The sequence below is a fragment of the Onychostruthus taczanowskii genome, unplaced genomic scaffold (genome assembly GCF_017590055.1).
Source record: "Onychostruthus taczanowskii isolate IOZ18803 unplaced genomic scaffold, ASM1759005v1 scaffold51, whole genome shotgun sequence".
Taxonomy (NCBI): Eukaryota; Metazoa; Chordata; class Aves; order Passeriformes; family Passeridae; genus Onychostruthus; species Onychostruthus taczanowskii.
Window position 1 is genome coordinate 1418926 of NW_024502680.1, and position 17162 is coordinate 1436087.

Genomic DNA, 17162 nt, shown 5'->3' on the forward strand with positions numbered 1-17162 from the left:
AAACCAGCAAAGTACACAAGAGTGTGAAAATCCTACTCCTCTGGTGTCCCAGAGGCTGCTGTCTGCCCAGGGAGCTGCAGCCAGCAATGCCACAGGAGAGCACATCCAGAAGTCCTGATTTCCACATCCCACAGCAGATTCACCCTAAAAATGCTAACAAGTATCCTCATCTCAAACAGCCCGTACCTGTCTCCTGTTGCGCCCGACAGCCGGTACACAGGCAAACCACAGGAGCATGGACAAAGGTATGAATATGTTTCTTCCAGGAAATGCACACAGCTTCCCCAAAGTTGTGTCATCAGCTGTACCAATGCCCATCCTCTGCACATTTGTTTAATTGGCTTTTGAAACCACCCACATATCCCTAACAGCTTGAGGCAATGAACTCTGCAGCTGCACACAGGGCACAGACAACCCCTCCTCTCTCTGCTTTTCCAGGCTCTGTCCCACTTGTTCCAACACTCCTTGCACAGCACCTTTTCCACACTCCAGATGCTCTTGGTCAGCCTCCCAGCACCATCAGCAGGGCGTGACCGTCCCTCGAGGCAGGCACGCCGGCCACCCCGGCTGAACACGCTCTCACCACATGGTCCAGCAGCAGCACAACAATGGGGCTGATTTGTTCTCCTTGTGAAACTTCCTTCCTTTATTTCCCCTCTTGACCACTTCTGAGCCCTGATCTCTACACAATCTGCAATGACTTCAGATCATTTTGCAAGCTGCCCCGGTGCAGGGCAGGAATAAATCCACCTGAAAGAGCATTATCTTACCCCTGCTAGAGGCAGCTTCCTTTGCCCGGTGCTGCCCAGCCACCCAGGATCACCAGAGCCCTCTGCAGCTGCTCAGGGCTTCCCCCAGTTCCAGCAGCCCCTCTGGTGACAAGGACAGCCAAGCTCAGAACTCAGCCCTTCCTCCTCTCCTCTGCAGATCGTGATCAGTTTTCAGGAGTGGGGATCCCAGAAAATCCCTGAGAGCCTTCTGTGATGTTGTGAAACCTGACCTCTTGCTTTCCTACCTGCCAGGCAGCCACTAATCCAGGACAGGAGCCCTCTCATCCCATGACAGCTTAGGGTGGCTTTTTCTGAGGATCCTGGTGAGCAATCTCACCAAAACCTTGAAAATTCAAGGTTTCTCTCTCTCTCCATGTTCACAAAATGAAAATGACAGAAGAGGAAATACATAGATAGATTTGAAATGTGACACTTCTGTAAACACATGATGAGACTTCTTCATTAATTCTTACATATTCCACAGGTGTCATTTTTATTATGTTTACTGGTCTGAAGCAACAGATCCCAGCACAGTGCCTCAAACATAACCATGCCAAGTAAGACCTTTAATTTAATTTAAATGGTGACTTCAGAGATGTAACCCCTGGGGATTACAGGATATGCAGGAATCACATCCACCTGGTCTACCATGCTTCTCCTTGGTCCTGCCATTCATACATCAGCATAATTCAGCTGCAATTTTCTTCTCTCTGATGGATGCAAAAAAGCTTTTTACTTTGGCAAGTTGTCCCTCAATTTTTTTTAGATAATGTGATAAATATTTCATATTTAAACTCGGAGCATTTACATTTCTTTCCAGGTTTCCTTCATTTATGCATATCCATCTGCACCCACAATTATGCTGTGCCTGCCCACAAAGTAGGAAAGCTTTGTTCCCAACTTTTGCTGATGTATTTTTGAATGTTTTTATGCTGCCCTATATGAAGATTTTATACTTAACTACACCTTCCTATTCTTTTTTTTTTTGGATACATTCTCAATGTTAACGTTTTCCTCCACACAACGCCCACTGTAAAGCATCTCTGAAAAGGGCAGTGGCTGGTACCAGAGGGTGAATGAGTTCCCACGTGTGTGGAAAAGAAGAAAGACATGGAAATGTATGGCTTGAATTCTTCTGTTCAAAATAGCATACTCAAGGAAACCTAAGATGAGAAAAAATGTGGATTCAAAAATAACCTCAAAACTGTATCTGCTCTTAAAATTCCCTATTCCTGTCCTGAGGAAAAAAATATCAAGACCCTTAATAGTAATAAACAAACTATGCTCATGCCATTTTGCAAATGAAGAAGTTACACTTTCCACATGCTGGATACGCCACATGAAAGGTAATAAAACACTTTCCAAGCTAAATGTCTGTCCCTCTGGAGCCAAGTTTCAGATATCTTATTTAGCCCAGCCTGTTAATTCAACTGTGTGTATCATGATTTTGTAAATATATAAGCAGGGAAGGCTTTCTTCTAGCAATTATTGGTTTCTTTCCAAAATATCACTGTGCTGTGAAAATAAAACATCTGTTGAGCCACACATTTAAGTGTTTCCAATGCCACCAAACAGAACGGGGAGAAGAAGGAAACTTTACATAGAGATTTGAAGGAAAAAAAAGCATTTTACATGAGAAACATGGTTAAATTTCAGGTGACACACTGAAGAGCTATATAGGTCACTTGTAATGAAATAAATCATTCACTTAGTCCTGCCTGCATTAAAAACCTCTGCATGTGCCAGTAAAAATATGCTGCTGTCACAGCTGAAAAAAAATCTTCCCAAGAGAACAGGAGAGGCAGATTCTGGGGGGAGGCACAGGGGTAAGTTTAAGCATGTGTTTCATCTCAGTTTTTTATATGTCAACAAACATTGGGATTTAATGTAAGTCAGAAGCCTTTATTTCTGACTGTGTCAGCCCTTTATTCTTGCTCTTTTTTACATGCCATGTTGGTTTTGGAGGGTGGCTGTGCCTAGCACTTTGCCTCCCCTTCAGCCCTCATTAAAAGGCAGCAGCTTTTTATATATAATAATTATATACTAAGTATTTTATATGGATCTAGTACCTTAACCATGGTATACATATACTCGAGTTTTACCATTAAAGTATTCTAAATAATAATATTTACAAGTTAAAACTGCTTTCTGAGCCACAGGATACCACATAAATCCAGGATATCAGATTTATCAGGTTTATGTTTTAGTCTTGCTATAGAGGGTGCTTTTAGTGGCTGATAATATGGATTCCAGTTATGAAATACACTGAACCAAATAAAAAGTGAACGTAGTGGACCATGCTTAGCATCCTCTTTGCTGGGTTGCTCACCCAGAGGGACAGCATGTTTATGAACTCCATAACAGGACCAAGCCCTCAGCAGGTGGAACCAGCACTTCTCCCTTACAAAACCCCCCTTCCTACCCCACAGACAGACAGACAGACACTGCTGAATGTTCCTTGTCAACCGCAATGGACAGGAAAGAGACCCCATCTGCATGGGGTGTCTCCATGCCCAGGCCAGCTCTGCTCTCCTGTAGCATGCTCCCACTTGGGTGCAGTTGCCAGGTGGCCACCATGGCAGCTCTCAGTGCAGCTCAGCACAGAAGCCATCTCCTGATGGGCATGTGCCCATGGGGGTCTCACTTAGCAAGATACCTGGAGACCCCTCATAGCAACAAACCTCTTCCATTTCTAAAGCTGCCAATTTCACCTTCAGTTGGAGAAAAGTACAGGCATGAACAGCACCAGCTTCTGAAAATGCTACTTTTTCTTCCATACCCAGAGCCCCAGTGTCAGGGCTTTACAAGTGAGAATTTCATCATTAGTCAGCTTTATCACAGCCACTCCCACACTGAAGCCAACAGCAAAAATCCCCCTACCCTGCCCAGCTTTAAAGACCAGGATGCAATTGCTCATTTGTGGCTATTTACTTGACGTGGAACATTACACCTTCAAATCATCCCCCCCCCAGGCATGTGTTCCTCTATGACGTTCATCCTTCAAAATGAACGGGAGATGCTTCTTTATTTGAAATTAACAGTGTGTGGCAGGTCAACACTAACGCCTCTGCAAATATCACTGCATGCCAAGGCATGTAACTGGTGTTCCATGGCCCCAGGACAATAAAATTCCCTGTGTGCCAGCTGCAGACATACCCCTCAGGATAATACATCTGACACCAGCTTTTGCAGGTGGGGACAACATATTTATGACTCAAGGACAATGCAGTAACTCTTTATGACTTGCTCAAAGAAGACTCTAATTCAATTTAACTTCAGACCTAGTCTTTCACTAAGTGAAATAAACTTGCTCAAGTTTGGATCTATCAATGCTGGTTTTCAGTCCAATAGCACTACCAAGATTTATTTTTCTCTACATACCCAGAGTTCATCCCTGTTGGGGATGGCAGGGCTGGCACACAACGAACCACACTAACTTCACTGGAAGAAAGAAGCAAAGTGTCAGTTCTCACCACTGACTTCAGAAAGCCCTAGTCAAACTACTCTATGTTAAGCAAACTAGTTCCTGTGTTACATTTAAAATAAATTGTTTTCACTAAGAAATCTGTATTTTACAATGCAAAGACACCTACAGCTGTGAAGACTGTTTATCAAAAAGTAATAGGTGGTGAAAAAAAGGCAGGACCTGAGAGACAGGCAACTAGAAGCAATTAAAAAAACAGCAGTGTTCTACCACACTAACTTCACTGGAAGAAAGAAGCAAAGTGTCAGTTCTCACCACTGACTTCAGAAAGCCCTAGTCAAACTACTCTATGTTAAGCAAAATACTTCCTGTGTTACATTTAAAATAAATTGTTTTCACTAAGAAATCTGTATTTTACAATGCAAAGACACCTACAGCTGTGAAGACTGTTTATCAAAAAGTAATAGGTGGTGAAAAAAAGGCAGGACCTGAGAGACAGGCAACTAGAAGCAATTAAAAGAGCACTAGAAAGGACACCTGCTAGAACCCAGTAAAGGAAATAACTACCAAAGAAATTGTAAAAACAATCATGTAACAAGCAGTTCAATTATTTATCCAGCAAAAGTCAAAGTAGTTCATTTCCATGCAAGAAACTTGAGGCATGGAGGACAAATGGAAACTTCCAAATTAGAGTTAATTATTTTGTCTCTGATAAGAAAGGATGCAGGAAAAAACCCCATGTTTTTCTACAAATCAAAATCACTTGGTTTTAGTCTCCATAACCACTGCAATTGGAACACTTAATTGATAGCACTTTTATCTCACATCACCATTTCCACTGGTTAAACTGAGACTGAAACAACCAGAGGAAAGCCAGGTATAACTGAAGTTGTTGAGAAAGCCCAGGTCCAAGCTCAGTGTCAGGCTGCAGCAGAGCAGCCAAGGCAGCAGACACACAGGAGTCAATGCACCCCATGATCCTGGGCGTCATCTGTTGTTGAAGCAGCAGCCAGGTTCTCAAAAGTCAGAGTACCTGCAGTAGCAGATGTCAAATATCTTCTGCCAAAGCACATCAAGTCACCTCCTCACACAGGGAGCTCTTGGTGCGGCTGAACTTCAGTAGTAACAGCAAGTGCTGCCCTGTTTTTCAAACACATTTGTCTGGGAATACTATGCCCCTGTATCAGCATTTCAAATATATCTACTGTCATTAATCCCACAAAAATATTGCCAGTGAAGCAACCTTGCCTGAATACAATTCAATTTTATAAATCATAGGCAATACAAATGCATAGCACAAAACTAGGCGCCTAGACATATTCAAAGATATTTAAAGAGCTTAAGACACTCCTCCACCCTCAAAGTTTCATGTACCTATTTAGAAGAACAGGAAACATTAATGCAACCTTCCTGAGAAAGCCTGCATTTGAAACCTCCTTGCTATTTTCTTCCCTCAGCATCCTCCCAGATGCTTAGGAAAGAAAAGCAGGTTCAGCAGCACCTCCTACCCAAACCCAAGATTATGGCCTCCACTTATGGATCCAGCATGGAGAACACCTTGCAGGAACAAACAGGTGCCTCTCTGATGTGCAATCCCCACTCTTTAGTGGGATGGAGGACTGGCAAAGCCTAGCACCACCCCCAGCTGTCAGCACCCAAAAAGAGCATGCCATCCATCTGGCAGCTCCATGGTGCATGTACATCACAGCCAAAGAATTCCCTTTTTCTTATCCACTTACATATCCTGCCAGCATCCCAGTGATAGATCAGTGCTGCTATGGGCATGGCATGAATTGGTCTGAAACACAACAAGTCTACACAGTTGCTGGAGGGAGGAAAACGTGCTTGAAACACATGTAAAGCTTACTGGAGTTCTGAGAGGCCAAGAAGGCAATAAAGGCCACTTTAATGTCTTTTATCACCTCCTCCCAGTGTTTTTAGCCTGCTTTCTTCACCACCAGAAAACCAGGTGTAAAGCCTGGAAAGCACTACCCAGCTCCTGCTCCCAAACACATCACTCACTTCCTACAGTCAGCACTTCAGAACCAAGTCTGGCAGCAGAGCTTGCAGATGACAAGTGGATGGATCCATCATGGATCTGAACCACACCCCCACTGCTTGAAGCAGGCAGCTTTCTGCCCTCTGGTATTTAAGACATTTTATGTATGTGGGACTTTGAGAGATCTAGACAGATAATTAAAAAAAAACCAGAAGTTGCTCCCTAAAGCAGTAAAGGAGGCACCAGACTTTTTTTGTATCTCCTCCATTCAATATTGGCTCTCATACTGCCTTTAGTACAACACGTTTCTGCAGTCTCAGAAATAGGCTGTAAGACTTAAAAAAGCTCTCTGAGCCTCCCAGAGCAATGAAAGGTCCTCATCTTCTCCTGCAACCAGCCAGCCCTTTGCTGGAAGATGGATGTGATATGTGAGGAAGGATGATACATGGAGGGATGGGAGGGGGATGTTATTGCCAAGGGCTGGACTCCTGCCCACAAACACACACAGTTCCTTCTAGCCACCCAGGGCCACCTGGCCACAGAGACACCAGACTTCCTCCTTCATAAAGGGAACTCTCCTCAGACACAGAAGTCAGGCATCTGTCATGCCAGGAATAGATGCACCCCAGTGCAGACAAGGAGGCTGCAGAAATCCAGCAGAGATTTTCCACGTGCAGCTGGTGGCTGCCAGCTGCTGGGGTGACTCCCAGGACACCCTGGGGGGACACCATGCCTAACTGCTTTAGAGCAAGAGCTGTTGGGTGTTTCCAACAGCAGTGATCTCACCCAGTGCCACAACACCCCACAGTGTTCCAGATCAGGAGAGGATCTCATGCCACCTCTAGCACAAGGCCGTTTCTCCTTGCTGCTGAACATCCAATCCAAGCTCAAACTGGAAAAGCACAGGGCTTAAAGTTCACTGAACATTAAATAATTTGATCTGGCTCAGACCAAGTTTCAGGTTAAAAGTTACTCATTAATTTTATTTAAACAAATCTGCATACCTTCACTCCAGAACACTGCTAAGAGACAAGTTTTTAGGCACTTCAGATGCGAAGCTCACACGGGAGCTGATCTCAGGTGATCCTTCATCTTCCCTTCCCTTCCTTTTCCTGCCAAAAGGATCCTTAGCAGAAATGTACCTCACTCTCCTCTCCACAAACTCCCCTCCAGGTTAACAGGATGGGAACTTGGCTGCTACCATACTGTGTTGTAAGCTTCCACAGGTATCTGAAGGTAGAAAGTCCTGGATATCTCCTGACAAGAGGCACACCATTTTTTCCCTCCTCATACTGTCATGCTGTATCTCCTGAGGCTAAACTGGCAGAGAATCCTCAAGCTCTGGCTATGTTGGTTAGAATAACTCCTCATGTAGGAAGAACCACAGAACTTTAATATTAAAGCAAAGAAAAACAGCAGAGCAGCCTAGCAAAGCTGTCAAACTATTTTAGGATTTTTAATTTGCATTTCACTGGTCTTTCTGTGGTTTTTTTGGTTTGGGGCTTTTTTCTAATTATTTTTGAAGAATCAGGCCAATTCAGCTAAAGTGGTTCTGTTCCACTGAAACATGTACTCTCTCTTGGATTTGTAACAAATACATGTACTTACATATTTACATACATAGCCTCCTCTATTTTTGAGTTCAGAAATAATGCATTCATAATACAGTGACATTTCAGAAATAAAAGCTTTTTCATAAGCTGTCCAACACACATATAGGCCAGAGTTGTGTGTTGTCAAGGGAAATTACTTTCACATGGCGTTAGCTCTGAATTTTTCCTCCTCACTCCGAAGTAACAAATATAGAAATCACTAGTTAAAATGCATCAGCCTGATGAATATTTTCTGAAGTCTGCTAGAAGAGCAATTTAAGGATATTTTCCCCAAAGTACAAGGCTAAAAATTGTAAGCCAGCCCTAGTTCATAGGTTCTTTATCTTGTCTGGATCTCTGCACAGCATTATCTGGCGGCATCTCAAATAGGGGAAGCACCAGCGGTTCAGCAACTTGCAAACTTCCAGTGCCATTTTTGGGAGGTTTTTAAAAGCTAACATCAGAGCTCTTTCAGAAATCTCGGCAGATTATGGCCCAAAGAGCTGAAAATCATTTACATGAGAGCGGGGGGAGCAGAGCAGAAATCCCCCGCACATCGGTCTGGAGGCGCCAGCTCCCCCAGAGGCTCGGACGCGGCCGGCGCGCTGCTGCTGCAGATGAAAGCCCCGGGCTCTGCTCTGCCCGGCCCCGCCGAGCCGCAGCGCGGGGGCTGAGCGCCCATCGCCACGCACGGCGGTTCGTGAAGAGCTCAGCCCAGAGTCCAGGGACTCACAGCGCTTTGTGGAGCAGGGGAGGGAGGCTGGTGGTGCTACCCACGAGAAACTGGGTGCTTTCCTACTGTCTGCATCTCCAGGACTCTCCTCTTCCCCCTGGGAAATCTTCCCCTAAGGCCCCTCACATCCCTTCCAGCATCCACACAGCACAAGGGGATGCCCTAATTTCGGTGGCCTTTCCCCATAGTGCAGCCAGAGCTGCCTTCCTGCCTTGGTGAGATCCTACTACCAGCTGTCCTTCCACCCTCCACCAACCTTCCTTCTTGGAAGCCCTTCCCTTTTCTTCAGGTTTGGTCAGCTTTTCCCCCGCTTCTCTCCCAGACCCACTGCATGCAATGCCTGTTCTGGGCTCGTAGCCTCTGCTCACCCCAGGCATTTCAGAGCTTGTGCACAAGTCCCACAAAATGCTTCAAGTGCAAAGCAGTGTCTGAGGTAAGTGCCACTTGCCACAGCATGGACCTCAGAGAGAGGATAAGCCATGGGTACACAGAAAGAGAGCGAGCACCAGTGTGGAGAGAGGTCACAGAGCCACATACACCAACACCCTGCTCCTGACAGAACTGCCCAAAACTGATAGCACTGGTGGGACTCTCTCTAAAGCACACATGAAACTGCAGCCAAGCCAAGCAGATGGGTTCACACTGCACTTCAGCACAAGTAGAATTAACTGTGCTGTCTATCTTACACAGTACCATTCCATGTGCATCATCCCATTATCCTGAAGGGAAACTACTTCAGTACATGGTCAAAGCCTTTGTTGCTGGTGTCCACTTGCCTGGACACCCACCTTGGAAGGCCACTCCTAAAGCTGGACACCACACACCAAAGTACATCCCTACCCGCTCCTCTGCCCATCCGTGTCCAACACACAACAAACCCTCTGCTCCAACAGGCAGGCTCTGCCCCTTTCTAAAGCAGGAGAGGGTCAGAGGCTCCCACACAGCCACAGGGAGCACTGGGGCATGAAGGGGGGTGCGTGCCTATTTTCGGTTTTACTTCCCTATTTCAGAGGAAAGTCCCTTTTCCACTTTTATATATTAACATATAAAACAATGTAACTGTTGAGAAGAGGCTGGACAGAGATACAGATATTACAGACCAAATATATCACTCTACTGGTTTTCAAATATCCATCTCCTCCAGCAGCCTTGCCATCCTGCAAACCAGGCCTAACCAGGCCTGCCTAGTCTGAAACCAGACTTAGTAACAGAGGGCTGGGTTTGACTGTTTGCCAAGGAAGACTTTGAGCATTTCAAAAGGGGCTCAAGATTTTGTTCTGGCACAAACAGAAGGCGAGTCTTCAGTGCTACCAATGCTCATTAAGAGAAGGAATATTTCCACACAAAAAAGTTTATCTGAGCTTGAAAAGTCAGCTTGGCCTTGGGTTTCAGCTGTCCCAAAGGCAGGCACCCAATCAAAGCCAGCAGTCCCAGTCCCTGCTGCCTATCTGTGCCTTGCACATGCACAAGGATGTACCCTGTGCTCCCATGTCCACATGAGATCCACCCAGCTCACCTGGCATCACACCCCAAGTCATGTCTTTGTCCAGCGAGCAGACTTCCACAGAGGAACAAGGAAGAAAACCAGAAGTAAAGAACTCTTTGTTTCTGTACAACAACCAAAACAAGAAGCTTTGCAGTGGAGGATTGGCTGACCTGCTTCTTTAATCCTTTATTCGCCACCCAAATTCCACCTAACGATAAATCAAGCTGTTTCCAGCTTAGTTTTCTTCTTTCCCCATGAAAAAAGCAGCTGCCAGAGATAGTCAAGGCAAAGGGCTATGCTTTTTCTTTTCTACTCACCTACCTCCAGCAGAACATTCCCACTCCTGCCAATGCTCCCCACGTTCCATACTGTTCTGTCTTGACCTCTGTGCAGATTTTTGGCTGCTCTCTGCCCTCTTTGGGGTTAGAAGTCCAGCAGGCCCTAGGCAAGCGGGCTGCTGGAACTCCACCATCCTTGCCCAAGTGTTAGAGTTTGCAATGCTAAAGGTAACACAACACTGGGAGAGAGAAGTGTTGCTCAGCCAGAAAGTAAGAAAGGGTGCTGCATTTTCCATATTGAAGATCAGGTTTTAAGTGGAGGAGAGGACATTAGCATGTTTCCAGCAGAAAAGGAAGTAAGGAGCAACAGCTGACATTCTTGATGCCAGCAAGTTAAATATTTAGAGAAGCAGCTATATAATGAGGTCCTCCCAAACTTTCTTCACACATGAAAAGAGCCATAAACCCAATACTTACATTTGCAGTTGCTTCTAAAAGTGTTTCCTAGCAAGTTAGCTTTTCCATGCATGAGAGAAAAAGGGAGGTCCCAGCAACAGCAGCAGTCATTGCAATGGCTCACATGATGCTCATCATCCTCAAGGGCAACAGGCAAAGGACTGCAATGCTGTGATAAGGGGCAGGATGCCAGTGGGGAAGAGTGACAGGAAAAGTAGTGGCACCACCAACAGAAGCACTCCAGGCATGATCGGCAGAGGTCAGCTTGTAAGTAGGCAGCTAATTACTCTAACCTAGAGCCAAAGGCAATGTCCCCAAAGGGTTTCTAGGGAAAGCTTTACCAAAATGAGCCCCAGTACACATCTCATTCATTTTATGCAAGTCAGAATAAACATTGGATATCAGACTCTTTATCAGATGAGTAATCTCTGGCGCACAACCAACACATGGCAGCTTCTACAAGGGCTCCCAAAAGAAGCAGAATAAATGTCTTATTTTGCTTTAAAAGAGAAATACAGGATAGTTGCTAAGGGAGTATTAGGGAACCCTCCCCATTTTCTTTACTATCCTTCCAGATAGTAACACAAGATAGCCCCAGTGCAAACAGCCGTGCCTCAATGTATGTGGCCTTGTCACACTGACAGTCCTGCTCTTGCTGCAGACATGTGGAAGTGACAAAAGGGGCAGGGAAAAAAAAAAGATTAAGAGCCATGGTCATCACCTTCATCTCCAGGTTCCTTTGCTGTCCACAGAGGTTCCTGTCAACCCCTTCCAGGCAGCAGCAGATTGCCAGGTAAGAGCTGTAGGAGATGCCACCATGGGCAGCACATCTGTGCTCTCCATGCAATTCTTCATGCTCCCATGTCCCTTTTAATTGAGTTCTCTAGCCTAGGAAAGAAATTAGGGTGAAGATGTCAGACAGCCACATCAGACTGATCAGAAAGGAGACTACCTACAACCACCAGCAAAGACCACCCAGCAAATCAGCAGTGGCACAGAAATACCCAGAGCATGCAGATAGTGCTGCGTCCACACCATGTGTCCTGCATAAGGCAAACAATCGAGCTGCTGACACCTTGAAACACTACTTGAGTAAAACACCACACACAGCCTTGTTTTGAAGGCAAAATCTCCTGGTGAGTACCTGCTGGCTGCAGAACTCATCAGAGTCTAATGCCAGGAGCCAGGGTGAGCTGGTAATGCTGACATCAGGGCAGAAGAACTCACCCTTAGTGCTGGAGCTACAGGTCCCTAAGGAGATCTTAAGAACGCAGCCTGTACAAAAACATTTGCAAAGCCCTTCAAGGATCCCTCTCCCAATGAACCATCCATAGCAAAACCTACTGCCTACTCTGACACAACAGAACAGGGATGCACTGCAATTACCTGGTGACCCTTGCTGAAAACACAAAAGAGCCTTTACAGAGTTTATATTCCTAACCTCTCCCCTACTTCTGAAAGAAACTCTGTGTAACTGGAGCACATGTCCTAAAATCCTCTTAAATAAGATATTAATCACAAGACTGTTTAGCAAGCAAGAGCACACAGTCCACTTGAGAAAACACTGCCTCTCATAATTATCCTGCCCTGGGCACATTTCCAATGTATGTGCATGGCCTGGCATATGCTCCACCTCAAGTCCAGCAGCTCAGCTTTCTGCTCTCAGTAGGGACCCCAAGCACTCACAGCTTAGTAAGAGGTCCCAATATGTCCCTATTCCAAATTACTGCCAGCTGGAGCCATCCAAGGGATCCTAACCCACAGCAGCACACCACAGCAGGGGAAACAAAGCAGTGGGAAAAAGGTAAGCTTTGGCTGTACACATTTTGTGTGATGAAGAAAAGAAGGAAGACGGGGAAAAAGAGAGGTAAAAAACAAGAAAGGAGGAATATATTAAAAAGAGGGGTGCTGCCCATGCAAAGAGACATTGGCACACAGTGTCCCACCTCAAGCACTGAGGTCCCACTAGCACAGGCTGGTGAGGTTTCCTGCCAGGCGAGAGAGAGTGAAGCTAGAATGATACTTGAGGGTTAGGTCAAAAGGGAAAAACCAGAAACAGCTACCTGCTAGACTGAAAAATAACATTCTTGGTGTCTGCCAGCCTGCAGCAGTACCTCAGCATAGCTGCATCTTTGAGAAGCACTTCACTGAGCAAGGGGTCAGCCATCACAACAAGTGAGGAAATTTGCACAGGCAGATCCCCAGGACAGCTGTAAGGCAGCCCAAGAAGGCTGGATGAGTAATGGTGAGCCAGAGCCACAGCACTTTCACATGCCAGGCTAGGGAGTCCCCAGCCTGCAAGCTCAGCAGGATCCCCTTGCTGCAGGCTGTGTTCACACCAGCCTTTGTGGCCTGCAGAAAGGGTGCATTTAAGTGAGAAAAATGATGCAAAGGGGAGATAAAAGGGAGGGAGAGAAGCACAGACAATTGAACAAGGCCAGCACACTGGTTGTCCAGCCAGGCAGTTCTTCAGGGGCAGCAGTTTTAAAAACATACAACAATCCACACCTGCTCCCTGCTGAAGTCTTGCCTTTATACATGACTGGAAAGTGAGCCCAGAGATGCCACCAGAGGCAATGCAACTTCTACTGTGGCAGAGCCTGGGCAACCACAGAGTTGTAAGAGGAAGCACAGCAGCCAGGCTGGGGCCAAGGGAGGTTCCCAGCCATCCACCCACTCCTTCCTGCTAACAGGGCAAAATGCTCAAAAATATTCACCAGCATCTCTGGGAGGCAAAAGGATCAAGGGGACATGTGCCCCTGAGCAAAGCAGGACAGCAAGAGTGCCAGCTCAGGCGCACTGAGAGCCCAGCACCTGCCAGATGTGCACAGAGCCTACACTGGGTGCTGAGAGCCACCAGCTGCAAGGTGGGCAGAGTCCCTTGGCAGAGCCTGAATTCTCAGCACTGGTTCTGAAAGCCATGAGCACAAGAGTGATCAGACCTCCTTGCCTTCTGGTCAAACCAAAAGAATTTGAGGAATTCATCAATGCAACATTTCTACATGGCAAGTTTAACCATTGGGAAAACAAGCAGATAATTACTAAAAGAGGCAAAAGCTTGAAAGATGACAAGGTTAAGTAGGGGCCTAAAATTACCCCCAAATTCAGAACAATGTAAGAGTCTTCATTAATTTATCATTAATTCTTCTTCCCTCCTAAGACAGAGGATCTATATGGAAAGATCCTGGAGAGTGCTGTAAATTAAGTACCAGCCCAGAGTTTGTCTGCCTGAAGGGATTTAATACACCCTAGTAACATCCAGGCTCCAATGTGACAGGTCTGTGCACTAACAGCCAGTAATCACCAGACTGTGGGACCAGGAGGAGGAGGCAACAGCCTCCTCTGTCATTCAGCATCCCTCCCACTGGCAGTCAACAGAGACTTATGACTTATCTTTTTTCTATGAGTGAGGAATTATTTCTCCTTCCCTCCTTACCAGCTACAGACTTTAACCAATAGCCTGATGGACGCTTTGGCAGAGGAAAACATCCTGCTGTCTGTCGTCTTGTAAAATAAATGGTATTTGTTTACAGCTTAATTGTTAAATTGCTAATGCTGATTCATCCCAAAGCTAGCAATCTTGCCACCACAACTCTTCCAGAACGCAATAAGCAAAGCCCTGCCAGTCAGGTTAATCACAGTTAAATGGAAAATCATTAAAGCCTCTGCAGAGCAGAGTACCAGCCAGGAATGCCCCCAGGCCCCATAGCACAGAGGCTCAGATGGGGGCCAGCATGGCTGGGAGGGCACAGAGACTAGCTGGGCAGCAGGGACACGAACAATGCCACCACTGGCAGGGACAGCAGTACCCTCTAATCACATCAGTCAGATGAGAAAATGTGGGGAACAAAGAAGCCAGAATGGAGTAGGTCTACCAGACACAGGGGACCGGGATGTGAAACCCAGACAACATCACAGACCAGAAGTGGAAGGGGATGCTGCTGAAGAGCTTCAGACCAGGACTGTTGCATGAAGACCACTAAGGCAAGGACTGGAAGGCAGGCTGGGAACAAGCCTGAAGAGAAGCACTGACTGGAGCAAAGAAATACCTGCTCTCAGGCCACTGGCAGAGCCCATGGTTCCCCTGGTCGCTGGTGTCAACCAGCCAACAAATCCAACACAACTGCACAGCCCAGCCTCCCCACCGAGGCTCCACAGGGAGGACAATGTTTCATTAGCACTGCCTGGGGATGAATCAAGCAGGATGAGCCTGTGTGGTGGACAGCCCAGCCCTCTCCTCTCTCTGTAAAACAAACAAAAAAGACCTAATCCTGCACCTCATTTTGTCACAGCATACTCCTTTCACACAGCAGAAGCACTCACTGAATAACAGTGTTGAAATAACCTTCTACCTGGGTGGGTTGTTTTTTTCCAGCAGATTTTTTTTTTTTAATGTGTAGTAAATAAGGTACAAAAGCCAGATGAAGTCTCAGGAGAGGCAAACAAAAGTTGACAAAAAAGTGATTCCTGCCTTGTTTATTTTACAGCTGCTATGAAATCAAACAAACCTTAAACTTCTCCTATCTTTTGTTGCCAGACCCTGGCAGAAGGAGAGACCCCTGATGAGCTCTGCACATGGGCTGAACTCTCAGCCACAGAACCGCACTTCATGAGAAATTAAGAGGAGAGAATTCCTGGAAGCTTCCCTGAAGAGCACCCAGAATTGGCTGAGTACCCTGTGCGTGCCTCAGCTCCCCATTTACAGAGCTGCTTTCCCACAAACACACCATGAACTGCAGCTGCTCAGATATTTATGAGCAGCACCACGGAGGAGCCTATTGGACAACTTGTGTTTCCGTTCTTGGGGCAGAGCTTAAGCACACAAGTAAAGCACAACCTCAGAGCTGCAAAAAGGAAAATGAAAACCCCAGCTGACAACTACAAATGCAGATCAGTGATGCACAGTGAGCAAGGCAGCATCAAGCCAAGCAGCAACTGTGGAGCCACGCAATCAGAACCTGCAGTGCACAGAGGTCAGATCTGGGCTGTATTACTTAAAAGCTGTCCTGCCTTCTGAGAGCCTGGCTTTGCAACCCCTTCTGTATTTCCAGAGAAAATACAGAAGTCCTTTCACTTTCATTAAGGACCTATTCTCTTTTATTAAAGCAAGTTCTAGGACAAGTCAAGGGCTACTGCAGACTACTGGCAATTAATTCTGTAAGTTGGCAGCTTGTGCTTAAACAGAAGAATGATCATCATCTCAGAGGAACTGGCTCTGTGCAAATACTGTAACTTCAGCAGCAGCACAGAAGAGCAAGCAAGCCCAAACCATCCCTTCTGCAGAAGAGAGGCCTGGGAACCAAGAACACAGAGAGCAGCAAAGGCACTCGGGCAGTGCCTTAGTCAGGGATGTGACTGATGTGATCACTGCTGCCAGACCTCAACCTCTGCTACCCAGAACAGGAGGAGGAATTGAAAAACCAGTTACTGATTGCTAGGCTGGCCACAGGCCTGGGGAAAGACAGACACAATTACCAGGACATTACTGGGATACCCTAGAGAGGAAATCCCTTGCTGCTGGACTTTTGTTTCCAGGAGCAGAGAAACTCACCTGTTGCAAGGCAAGCTGAAGCAGGACGGGGTCTCCTGAATGCCTCCAGGACAAGATGCAGCAAAAGGGACACTGCCAAGCCCCACAGCCACAGCTCAAGCAGGAGCCATGCCATGGCAAAAGATGACCTGTGCAAGGTATGGATGATCCAACCTCTCACCCAGCCACAGCCTCATCCCAGCAATGCCCCAGCAGGATCCTTTTCCCCTATCTACCAACTTTGTCACTGCTTTCCCCAGGTACTGCAAAGACCAATATTTCCATTTCAAACCCATCTTGCTCAAGATGAACTGAACTTTCTTGAGCCTCCTCCCCAAACCAGAGACAAAGAATCTTTCTCCAGTGAGCAACACCAACTTAGCTTCTCCACAGGCCTTTTTTAAGGGGGTAGTTATTGCAGCTCATCTGCTCTGAACCATTACACCTACTTTTTGACACAAACACACAGCTAATAGTCTCCTGGTAACTGGCTATAAAAAAAAATCATTAGAACTACTGATAACACCAACAGCTAAATTCAGTTTTGTGAAAAATAATACGTGCAACTACAGAGAAAAGAGGCAGAACGTATTTAGATATTTGGACATTTGGAGAGTGGGTAGGGATTTTCACAGTGGTATTTTTGATTTTGGTTTGGGTTTTTTTTTTTCCTCCGGGAGTTTGTTTTCATGAAGCCTAAGAGAAAAAGCCAAGGATGTGGGAGGACTAGAAGATGCTCAAGGACCAGAGAGACTGAAAACTGTCTAAGAGATGGCTGCTTAGGAATCTGGCAGGAACTGAAGGGGGCTACAAGGAGCAATACCAGAAGGATGAGAAGACTTCTAGGAGCATGTGACTAGCCAGGAATTTGGACAAAGGAATGCTCCAAAACAA

The 17162-nt window shown here is 46.1% G+C and overlaps 1 protein-coding gene across 6 annotated transcripts in view; it reads right to left on the minus strand.

The window, feature by feature from the left end:
* ST6GAL1 (ST6 beta-galactoside alpha-2,6-sialyltransferase 1) overlaps positions 1-17162 on the minus strand; it is a 45507-nt gene that overhangs the window by 17343 nt on the left and 11002 nt on the right. For 4 of the 6 annotated variants that reach the window (XM_041416398.1, XM_041416399.1, XM_041416401.1 and 1 more), the window contains one exon: positions 11460-11626. The exons of the other annotated variants lie outside the window; for them this stretch is intronic. The gene's annotated coding sequence lies outside the window, so the exon portion shown is untranslated. The remainder of the gene's footprint in view (positions 1-11459; positions 11627-17162) is intronic. 6 annotated transcript variants of the gene reach the window in all.